Genomic DNA, 8,750 nt, shown 5'->3' with positions numbered 1-8,750 from the left:
TTTGAAGACTCAGGCTCAGATTGAAGACATGGTGAAGGACTCCACATAGCTGGGGGGCACAGGATTTTAGCACAGGATTTTAAACAGGCCTGCAGCCTTGTTTGAGTTTCATCAGCTGTCCTCCCACCTGGTCAGCAGTCAGGCACACAGCAGAGGTTACAGGTGGGGGAGGGGGGAAGTCGTCAGTCTGGAGAGGGCCTTTGTCTGAGAGCCAGTTGAGGGGGGAGTAGGACTCTCCCAGGAAGATGGAGGAGAGAGGAGCAGTGGACTCAGAGGAGTCTGAGGGCAGGCAGCAGTTGAGTTAGAGGGGGGATGAGCAGGAGCCAGTGTGTCGAATCTGTTAAAAAACAGATTAAGTTCGTTGGCCCTGTCCAAGCTGCCTTCAACTCCTCTGCCAGTCGGTCTGAAGCCAGTGATGCTCTTCATGCCGCTCCAGACCTCCCTCATGTTGTTCTGCAGGAGTTTCCGCTCCAGCTTCCTCCTGTACTTCTCTTTGGCCTCCCTGTATGCGTCCTTAAAGTTAGCATACAGCAGGTCCAGTGTCCTCTCCTCTCTAGTAGGAGAAGTCCCATACTAGGTGAAATTAGGCAGTGTTGTTGATACACTGACATGGTTGAAGTCACCCGAGATTAAAATGAGTGCACTCGGGTGCTGAGTCTGGAGTTGTGCTATGGCATGAATGCCGTTGCACGCCAATGCCGGGTTAGCAGAGGGGGGGATGTAAACAGCTATAACAATGGCATGTGAAAATTTATGTGTCAAATAATATGGCTGGAGTCCCACAGCTAACAGTTCAATGTCCAGGCTACAGATACTCTGCTTGATAGTAACGTGACCAGGGTTACACCATCTGTTGACCAGAACAGCAAGCCCGCCTCCTTTCCGCTTACCGCTCCCAGTGTGATCCCTGTCGGCCCGAACAGTCTCAAAGCCGTCGATGGAAACGTTATGATCCGGGATATACTGATGTAGCCATGTCTGTGAGAAGCACATCAAACTACACTCACGAAACTCCATCTGACTCTGGGCTAATGCCATTATCTCATCCATTTTATTCACCAGTAATCTTACATTGCCCATGATGAGAAAAGGCAGACACGGCTTAAATCTCTTGTTCTTAGGGCTCTTTTGTCTGGACCCCTCTCTCTTCCCTCGCCGCTTTGTTCCACCTCTGCATCCTCGGTGTGTCCTCCTCCAGATCTCACTGGGGACAGCGTGATCAGTTGTTCCCTGTTGTAAACAATGCGGCCAAACAGCTGTTCTGCAGCAGTGCCCTGACAGAGTAGCAGGAGAAGTTTCACGGTGAAAAAAAATACCAAAACACTTTCTAGTCTCATTTTCACAGAGAGTGTAGTTTAAATTATACTTACACAAAAGTCACTCAAGTTTCATAAGAAAAAGGAAAGCTAAAAGTTGGAAAAAGTAAGAAGACAAGACGGAGCAATGGCAACAGGCAGCATGCACATTGGCGCATGCGCACATCCTCTGATGTGTGCAATGTAGATGTTTTTACTGCAATTAGCACAACAAAATAAAAAGACATTGTAACAAACACAATGTGATCATTTGTCTCATCTCGATCATGGAGAGTAAGATGCAAAAGATTTACTATGACCCAATGCATCTGGGAGGCCTCAAAAGTGCGTATAAGCTTTGCAGGGATTATACAGGAATGACACCTACACTACCCTCCATACCAATGGAGTTAAACATTTCCAGAGAAAAAGGGTTCTGGAACAAAAAAGAAAACTGGTTCCGCTGTTACAAATGCTTTTAATGACATTCTGAGAGAGGGCCATGTGCCTTTAAAACTCATACTTGTACATAGTTTTATAATAAGTGGTTTCAACGACTAATGGATCAGTATAAAATCCATAATTTTTTAACATTAAACGAGACTAAGGCCAGTGTAGTGGAATGTTTTAACAGAACCTTCAAGACACGTATGTGGAGCTATTTACCAGTTGTTCACGTACATATGTTGACAGGGTCCAGGACCTTGTTGAAGCCTATAAACAAGTCTCATCATAATTCAATAAGGATGCCACCCGCCGCTGTAAATAGTCAATAAGAAAATAGTTTTTAACAACTTGTAGAAGCTAAAATCGCACAGAATGGTGTCCTTAAAATATCCTTTGGGGGATACAGTGAGAATATCAAAACTCGAGGTGTGTTCAGAAAAAGTTATGAACAAACATTCACAGATTTGTTTTAGCGTAGCCAGAGATCCACCTGTATATAGACTAACGGATTGTCAGATTATCATCTTATTGCAGATTTTTATGTGCTCCTCCTCCACTGTATAAAAAAGGTATCTGACAAGGTTCGTCGTATACACACTCTGACTTATGACAAATCACACAACACATCACTCTCTAAATCAGTTATTGATGATATAGAAATATCGTTAAAAAACAACCAAAACCAGTATATACACACACCTTTCGCAAACTACACTATAGACCTGTGAGGCAGTATTTTTAGGAGCGAATTGAAAAATGTCCTATAGTATAATGTCCTATAGTACTATATGAACCAAGCGGGTGGAGAATTACCGGTAGCAGAGCTCCGATCAGACTCTCCAGGTTTTGATCAAAAGACATATTCTTGGTTAAAATTTGTGGAAAATAGCTGTGATACTATTTATAAACTACCCTGGATGCAAGCTTTTCTCACAGGTCGATATAATGCTGGGAGACAGACTTATGACACAATCCTCAAACACATATCCATACTGTGGAATAATTGAATGCTTGATTAACTATGGAAAAGACACTCTGGATACACAGTTCAGCATGGGTTTGTTTACCAGGTTTGTTTAAGACTCCTGTAATCACATGAATGATGCTTCGATAGAAGGAGAGATCCGTGGACTGGTGGCAAGAGGTGGATACACAGGAAACAGTTGTATCATGGAAATAATTGCACCGATGCACACCGATTTGTTTTTTCAAGAAAAACTACTGCTAAAAGGTGTTGATATTTCTCTGAAATTTATACGGTCAAAAGATGAATTTACTTTAGTGACCGCGGCAAATGCTCGATACAGTGTTAAGATTGTCAGCCAGTGTATTTGTAAAAAAATGTGGAAAAAGGTGTTGCTCCTACTGTCTTGGCGTAGAGCATTGCTGTGTGCTCTACGCTAAATATGCTATAGACATAGTCTTTATACCAACATCTCCATGTGTATTGTCTGCGCTTGGGTCCATCTGAACTGAACCGCAACACTTTGAAAACATTCTCCATTCCTGCTGGGACAAGGGTATGCAACCAGGAAAATGTTTCACTAATTAAAAATGGGCAATGTACAGTTGGAAGCCCATTTTAGCTATGTTAATTGTAAACACATATTCATCCGACATGCCTGGTGAGCATTGGTTGGCTATTTATATAACAAAACACAAGCTAGGATATTTGACAGTTTTGGTAACCCTCCTGACAGATAATTTTCCATCAGAGATAAACAACTACCTTGTCAAAAACTGTACAGATGTATCTTATTCTAAAAGACAAGTACAGGATAATCATGCTACAACCTGCGGTCAACATTGTTTTTTTTTCTGTCAGATAGAGGTACATTTAAACCATCCAATGTAATAAAAAACATTTGCCACCCCTGTGGTCAAGAATTAGTCTAAAACATTATGTGATGCAGTGACACTTTTTACCAAGTCATACAAGTGTGAACTTCTCACTGGTTGATTGTTAGCAGTAATTTCTCTCTGATCTGTTCAAGATCTAAATTTTTTTGCCCGGACAAATGCACCCAAAATGTATTCAGCATTTTTCTTACTTCTTTTAGGCATGCGTTTTAAAACTTTTTTTAAGAATCAGGTCCTTTTTGGCACTGTCATCTGCACCAGGTGTAACATTGAGGTTCTATCTACTCGCATCACTACTTTTCACTGGAGGGTAATGATAAAGTCAATACGCTTTTTTCATGCTCCCCTTGTCTCACCAGCGACAGGTATCTCTGTAGAATACCGGCATTCTTCTCATACACCAGTAGTTTCAATACATCGAGCATAGCTCTATCTAGATCATTTTGTCCTGCTTGTCTTATGGAACCATTGCTTTGCTCCGGCTGCTGGTGCTACTTTAATGAGTCCAAATGATGCTGAGGAACCAAAAACATTTTGATTGTGCTCCATTTCAACCCCGATTGAAAATATTTATGGAATCAGCGACTTGTTATGGTGTGTCAAGCAGATGGGCAGGAAACACACGAGTATTCAATGGAATAGGACCCAAACGCTGACTAGCAGGTCAAACTGGTTCAGATGAAAAATATTTTAACAAAAAGGCTTACACTGAATTGGCAGGCAAAAACAACTCAGCAGGTAAGCAGACAGAAACACAAAATGGTGAACAGGCAAAATCCAAAATCCATAGACAGGCAAGGTACAAGAAACCAGGGTGCTGACAGAGATATGAAGACAATCTGACAACTGAGTAAAGGAAGGACACAGACTTAAATACACTTAGGTGAGAGGAGATAATGAGACACACGTGCAACTAATTAGGGTGGGGCAAACAATCAAAACTGGAGGCAAAAGCAAACAAAGACAGGAAGTGAAACAACAAGACATGAGGGAAGGAGGCTTTTGGAAAATAACAGAACACAAACCCAAAACCATGACACGACTAGTCTGATGACTGTCTTCTTCCTTTTCAGCTGTTTGTACTAACAGTTAGTGGGATATTACCTCTCATCACATTCAGAGCAATTTCACACAGGGCGTTAAAGTCTGGTCAATAACCCTTTGCACACTCTGCGGCAGTTTATACAACACCAACTGAGACAAATTCCTCTGCATACGTGACGATGTTGTCACCCCTTTTGCTTTTTCGGAATATATACAACCGGCTGATCTGATAGCAATGCTGTTCTGAGTCTTAAATAATCTGGTGTCTTAGCTTTATAATCCATAAGGATGTAGCCGTAGGTAGATCTGATAGCAGTAGAAATTTCACTTTTTGAATGTCACTAGCATGAACACATCTTTACAAAGCAACAGTTTTACTTTGGGCTAGAACGGTGTTTTCTAAGACTTTGTTACTGCGCTGCAATTCATAAATTTTTCTACTCATAGTACTTTCCAAGTCATCAACTCATCTGTTCACCAAGTTGCACAAATCATCTAGTCTCCCGTATTTTTAACAACGCCTCCCCCAGCTCTTGCAAAATTACTAATATTTAAACAGCACCCATAAAGCTCAAATTAGGTAGTTCTGACGGCTCTGAGAAAACATGCGGCACCAATATTTGGCTTGATGGAGTATCCACTAGTTTCATACAAGTGGGTACCGTATGGATAGAACACAGATGTACGAGAATAGGCTGATTTATCCAATAATCAAAGTGTATCGCCAAGCTGTAAATCACTGTATGCTACAGGAGCGCTGGCCCTGTCATTCACACAAACGCTTTGGAAAAATGCTGCACCTGTTTGTTCTTCAATCCACTCTATCTCACCCAGTTCTCTGCAAAGTGCTTCAAAAGCGTGTCTGTTCATCGATCTCCACCCCCTCTGATGCAGATGCGGGCTCCAACGGCTGGTCAATATTTGTTATCTCATCAGTCACAGACCTGATAAAAAAATCAAGAAGTACTCCATATCAATACACACACGCACATTCATGAATAAAACACCCGTTAATAGAGTAAGTGCACAGATATAAAGAGTTTCATACCGCTTGTCCTGTTCATCATCATGTCAGACGTTAACTAATGTTAATTGCTCTTCATTCACCAGTGCTGCCCTACAGCTGATCGACTTCACAGCGCGTTTCAGACCTATGTCCCCTAAATCTCCTTCATTCACCAGTGCTGCTGGTGCGACAACGCCACGTGCGGGGTTGGCAAAGGACAGCTGAACCGATAGTAACCACCCCACAACATGCAGGAGTTAAAGAAATTGTTAAAGATCTGGTTATATGTATTCTCACAGATAATCCCGCCCCTAAGAGGGCCATAAGCGACCCCTACAGGCATGACCGGGTATATTTTAGGGTTAGATAGTGCACATAGGCGTGTGCAAAACTTGGTGTATTATACGGCCTGCTAGCATCCAGCCAACTAGCTTCCTGTCTGGACCTCAGCCTGCACTCCTGTCTGCTAACCAGGGTTTGGTTTAGGCATTTCCTGTCTTATTTTGAAATATTCTCCTCCCCTCATGTGTCTGGTAGTTTTACTTCCTGTCTTTGTTTGCTTTTTCCTTCCAATTTTGGTTGTTTGCCCTGCCCTAATTAGTTTCACCTGTGTCTAGTTATCCTGCCCTTACCTGTGTATATAGTCTGTGCTTACCTTGTTTCTTCGTCAGTTTGTCTTTGTCTTACGTCAAAAATCCCAGCTTTTATTTCCTGTAGAAACCTTGGGCAGAACCAGACTCAATGGTGTGCGGCCATCCGCCGCTGCTGTGTTGAGAGAGAGAGAGAGAGAGAGAGAGACAGAGAGAGAGAGAGAGAGAGAGAGAGAGAGAGAGAGAGAGAGAGAGAAGCACAATGCAAATACCACCTAGAATTTTAAAATAGTAATAATGTAATGGTAATATTAATATTAATACATTGATCATAGTAGGAATGATAGTCACAGGAATAATAATGACAATAATAGTAACAGAACCAATAACAGTTGTACTACCAACTGTAGTAGCAGTAGAAAGCACAAAACTACGGAAGAGAGAAGATGTCAATTTAGTAACATGCAGTAATGGGATAAAAATGATGATGGAGAGGGAGAGAGGAAAAAGGTGCATTATGGGAAGTTGCCTGGCAGTCTAGCCCTACAGCAGCAAAACTGAGGGATGGTTCAGGACTCACCCAAGCCAGCCCTTAAGCCTACTTTTAAATGCGAAGATGGTGGCTGCCTCACAAACCCAAACTGGGATCTGATTCCACAGGAGAGGAGCTTGATAACTGAAGGCTCTGGCTCCCATTCTACTTTTGGAGACTCTAGGAACCACAAGTAACCCTGCATTCTGTGAGCGCAGTGTTCTAGTGGGGTGATAAGGTACTATGAGCTCTTTAAGATACGATGGTGCCTGACCATTAAGAGCTTTGTAAGTCAGGAGAAAGATTTTAAATTCTATTCTGGATTTTACAGGGAGCCAGTGCCGAGAAGCTAATTTTGGAGAAATATGATCTCTTTTCCTAGTTCTTGTCAGTACACGTGCCGCAGCATTCTGGATCAACTGGAGATCTTAAGGGACTTATTTGTGCAGCCTGATAATAAAGAATTGCAATAGTAATAACAAATGCATGCACTAGTTTTTCGACATCATTTTGAGACAGGATGTGCCTGATTATTGCAATGTTACGTAGGTGAAAGAAGGCAGTCCTTGAAGTTTGTTTCGGATAAATCCTGATCAAAGATAACTCTGAGGTTCCTTACGACGCTGCTGGAGGCCAGAGCAATGCCATCTAGAGCAACTATATCTTCATATATTGTGTCTCAGAGGTGTTTGGGGCCAAGTACGGTACAGTTTACAGAGTTTAACATCAGAAAATTGCAGGTCATCCAGGTGTTTCTCCTTAAGGCATGCTTGAAGTTTAGCTAACTGGTTAGTTTTATCTGGCTTGATCGATAGATATAATTGGTTATAATCCGCATAACAATGAAAGTTTATGGAGTGTTTCCTAATAATGGTAAACCCAGATACTGATTCTCAAGGACCTTAGAGAGAAAGGGAAGGTTAGGTAAATGTACATAGTTGGCTAAAACCCCAGGATCAAGAGTGGGCTTTTTAAGAAGAGGTTTAATTACAGCTATTTTAAAAAACTCTGGGACATAGCCTGTTAATAAAAACAGATTGATCATATCCAGTAAAGTGCTAACTATGGATATAACGTCTTTAAGCAGCCTAGTTGGAATGGGGTCTAAGAGAAAGGTTGATGGCTTAGATGAAGAAATCGTCGAAGATAGTTGAAGAAGGTCGATAGGAGCAAAGCAGTCAAAATATATATCAGTTTTTCCTGTGTTTAAAGATAAATTGATACCAGTTCAGGGCAGGATGTGATACATATTTTTTCTAATAGTTAAAATGTTATCATTAAAGAAACTCATTAAGTCGTTACTACTAAGGGCTATAGGAATACATCGCTCAATAGAGTTGTGATTCTCTCTCAGCCTGGCTACAGTGCTGAAAAGAAACCTGGGGTTGTTTTTATTTTCCTCTCTTAATGATGCGTAGTAGGCTGCTCTGGCATTATGGAGGGCCTTCCTATATGTTTTAAGACTATCTTGCCAGAGTAAACGAGATTCTTCCAGGTTGTTGGAACGCCATTTCTTTTCAGGTTTTCACGATGTTTGCTTAAATTTGTGGGTTTGGGGTTATACCATGGAGCTAACCTTCTTTGTTTTATTATCTTCTTTTTTTAGAGGGGTGATAGATTTGTGTGTCGTTCGCAGAGAGCCTGCAGCACTAACAACAAGATGATCAATTTGGGAGGGGCTGAAATTAGCATAGGCATCCTCTGTTGAGAAATAGTGAATTAAATGCAGATGGGATCGCTTCCTTAAATTTAGCTACAGCAAAATTATCAAATAGACATCTAGAGTAGGAATTTTTGCCTAATGGCGAGGTAGTCCAGTAATAAGAGTTCAAAAGTTATTAAATAATGGTCGGATAATGAAGGATTCTGTGGAAAAACTATTAAATGTTCAATTTCAATGCTGTATACCAGAACAAGGTCGAGGGTGTGGTTTAAACAGTGAGTGGGTTAATGTATTCTCTGACAAAAGCCAATCG

The 8,750-nt window shown here is 41.4% G+C and overlaps 1 long non-coding RNA gene across 1 annotated transcript; it reads right to left on the bottom strand.

Annotated features, from left to right (window-relative positions):
* Positions 1–516: 516 nt before the first annotated feature.
* On the bottom strand, positions 517–6,414 carry LOC122864260. The gene is made up of 3 exons (XR_006375186.1): positions 6,308–6,414; positions 5,477–5,590; positions 517–1,274 (listed from the first exon to the last, which is right to left on the bottom strand). It is a non-coding gene; the product is annotated as an uncharacterized LOC122864260 (long non-coding RNA).
* Between the last annotated feature and the right edge of the window lie 2,336 nt (positions 6,415–8,750).

This window comes from Siniperca chuatsi, linkage group LG17 (assembly GCF_020085105.1).
Source record: "Siniperca chuatsi isolate FFG_IHB_CAS linkage group LG17, ASM2008510v1, whole genome shotgun sequence".
In the NCBI taxonomy this organism is placed as follows: domain Eukaryota; kingdom Metazoa; phylum Chordata; class Actinopteri; order Centrarchiformes; family Sinipercidae; genus Siniperca; species Siniperca chuatsi.
The sequence above is the reverse complement of the archived record's forward strand: the minus strand, read 5'-3'. Positions and strand labels throughout refer to the sequence as shown.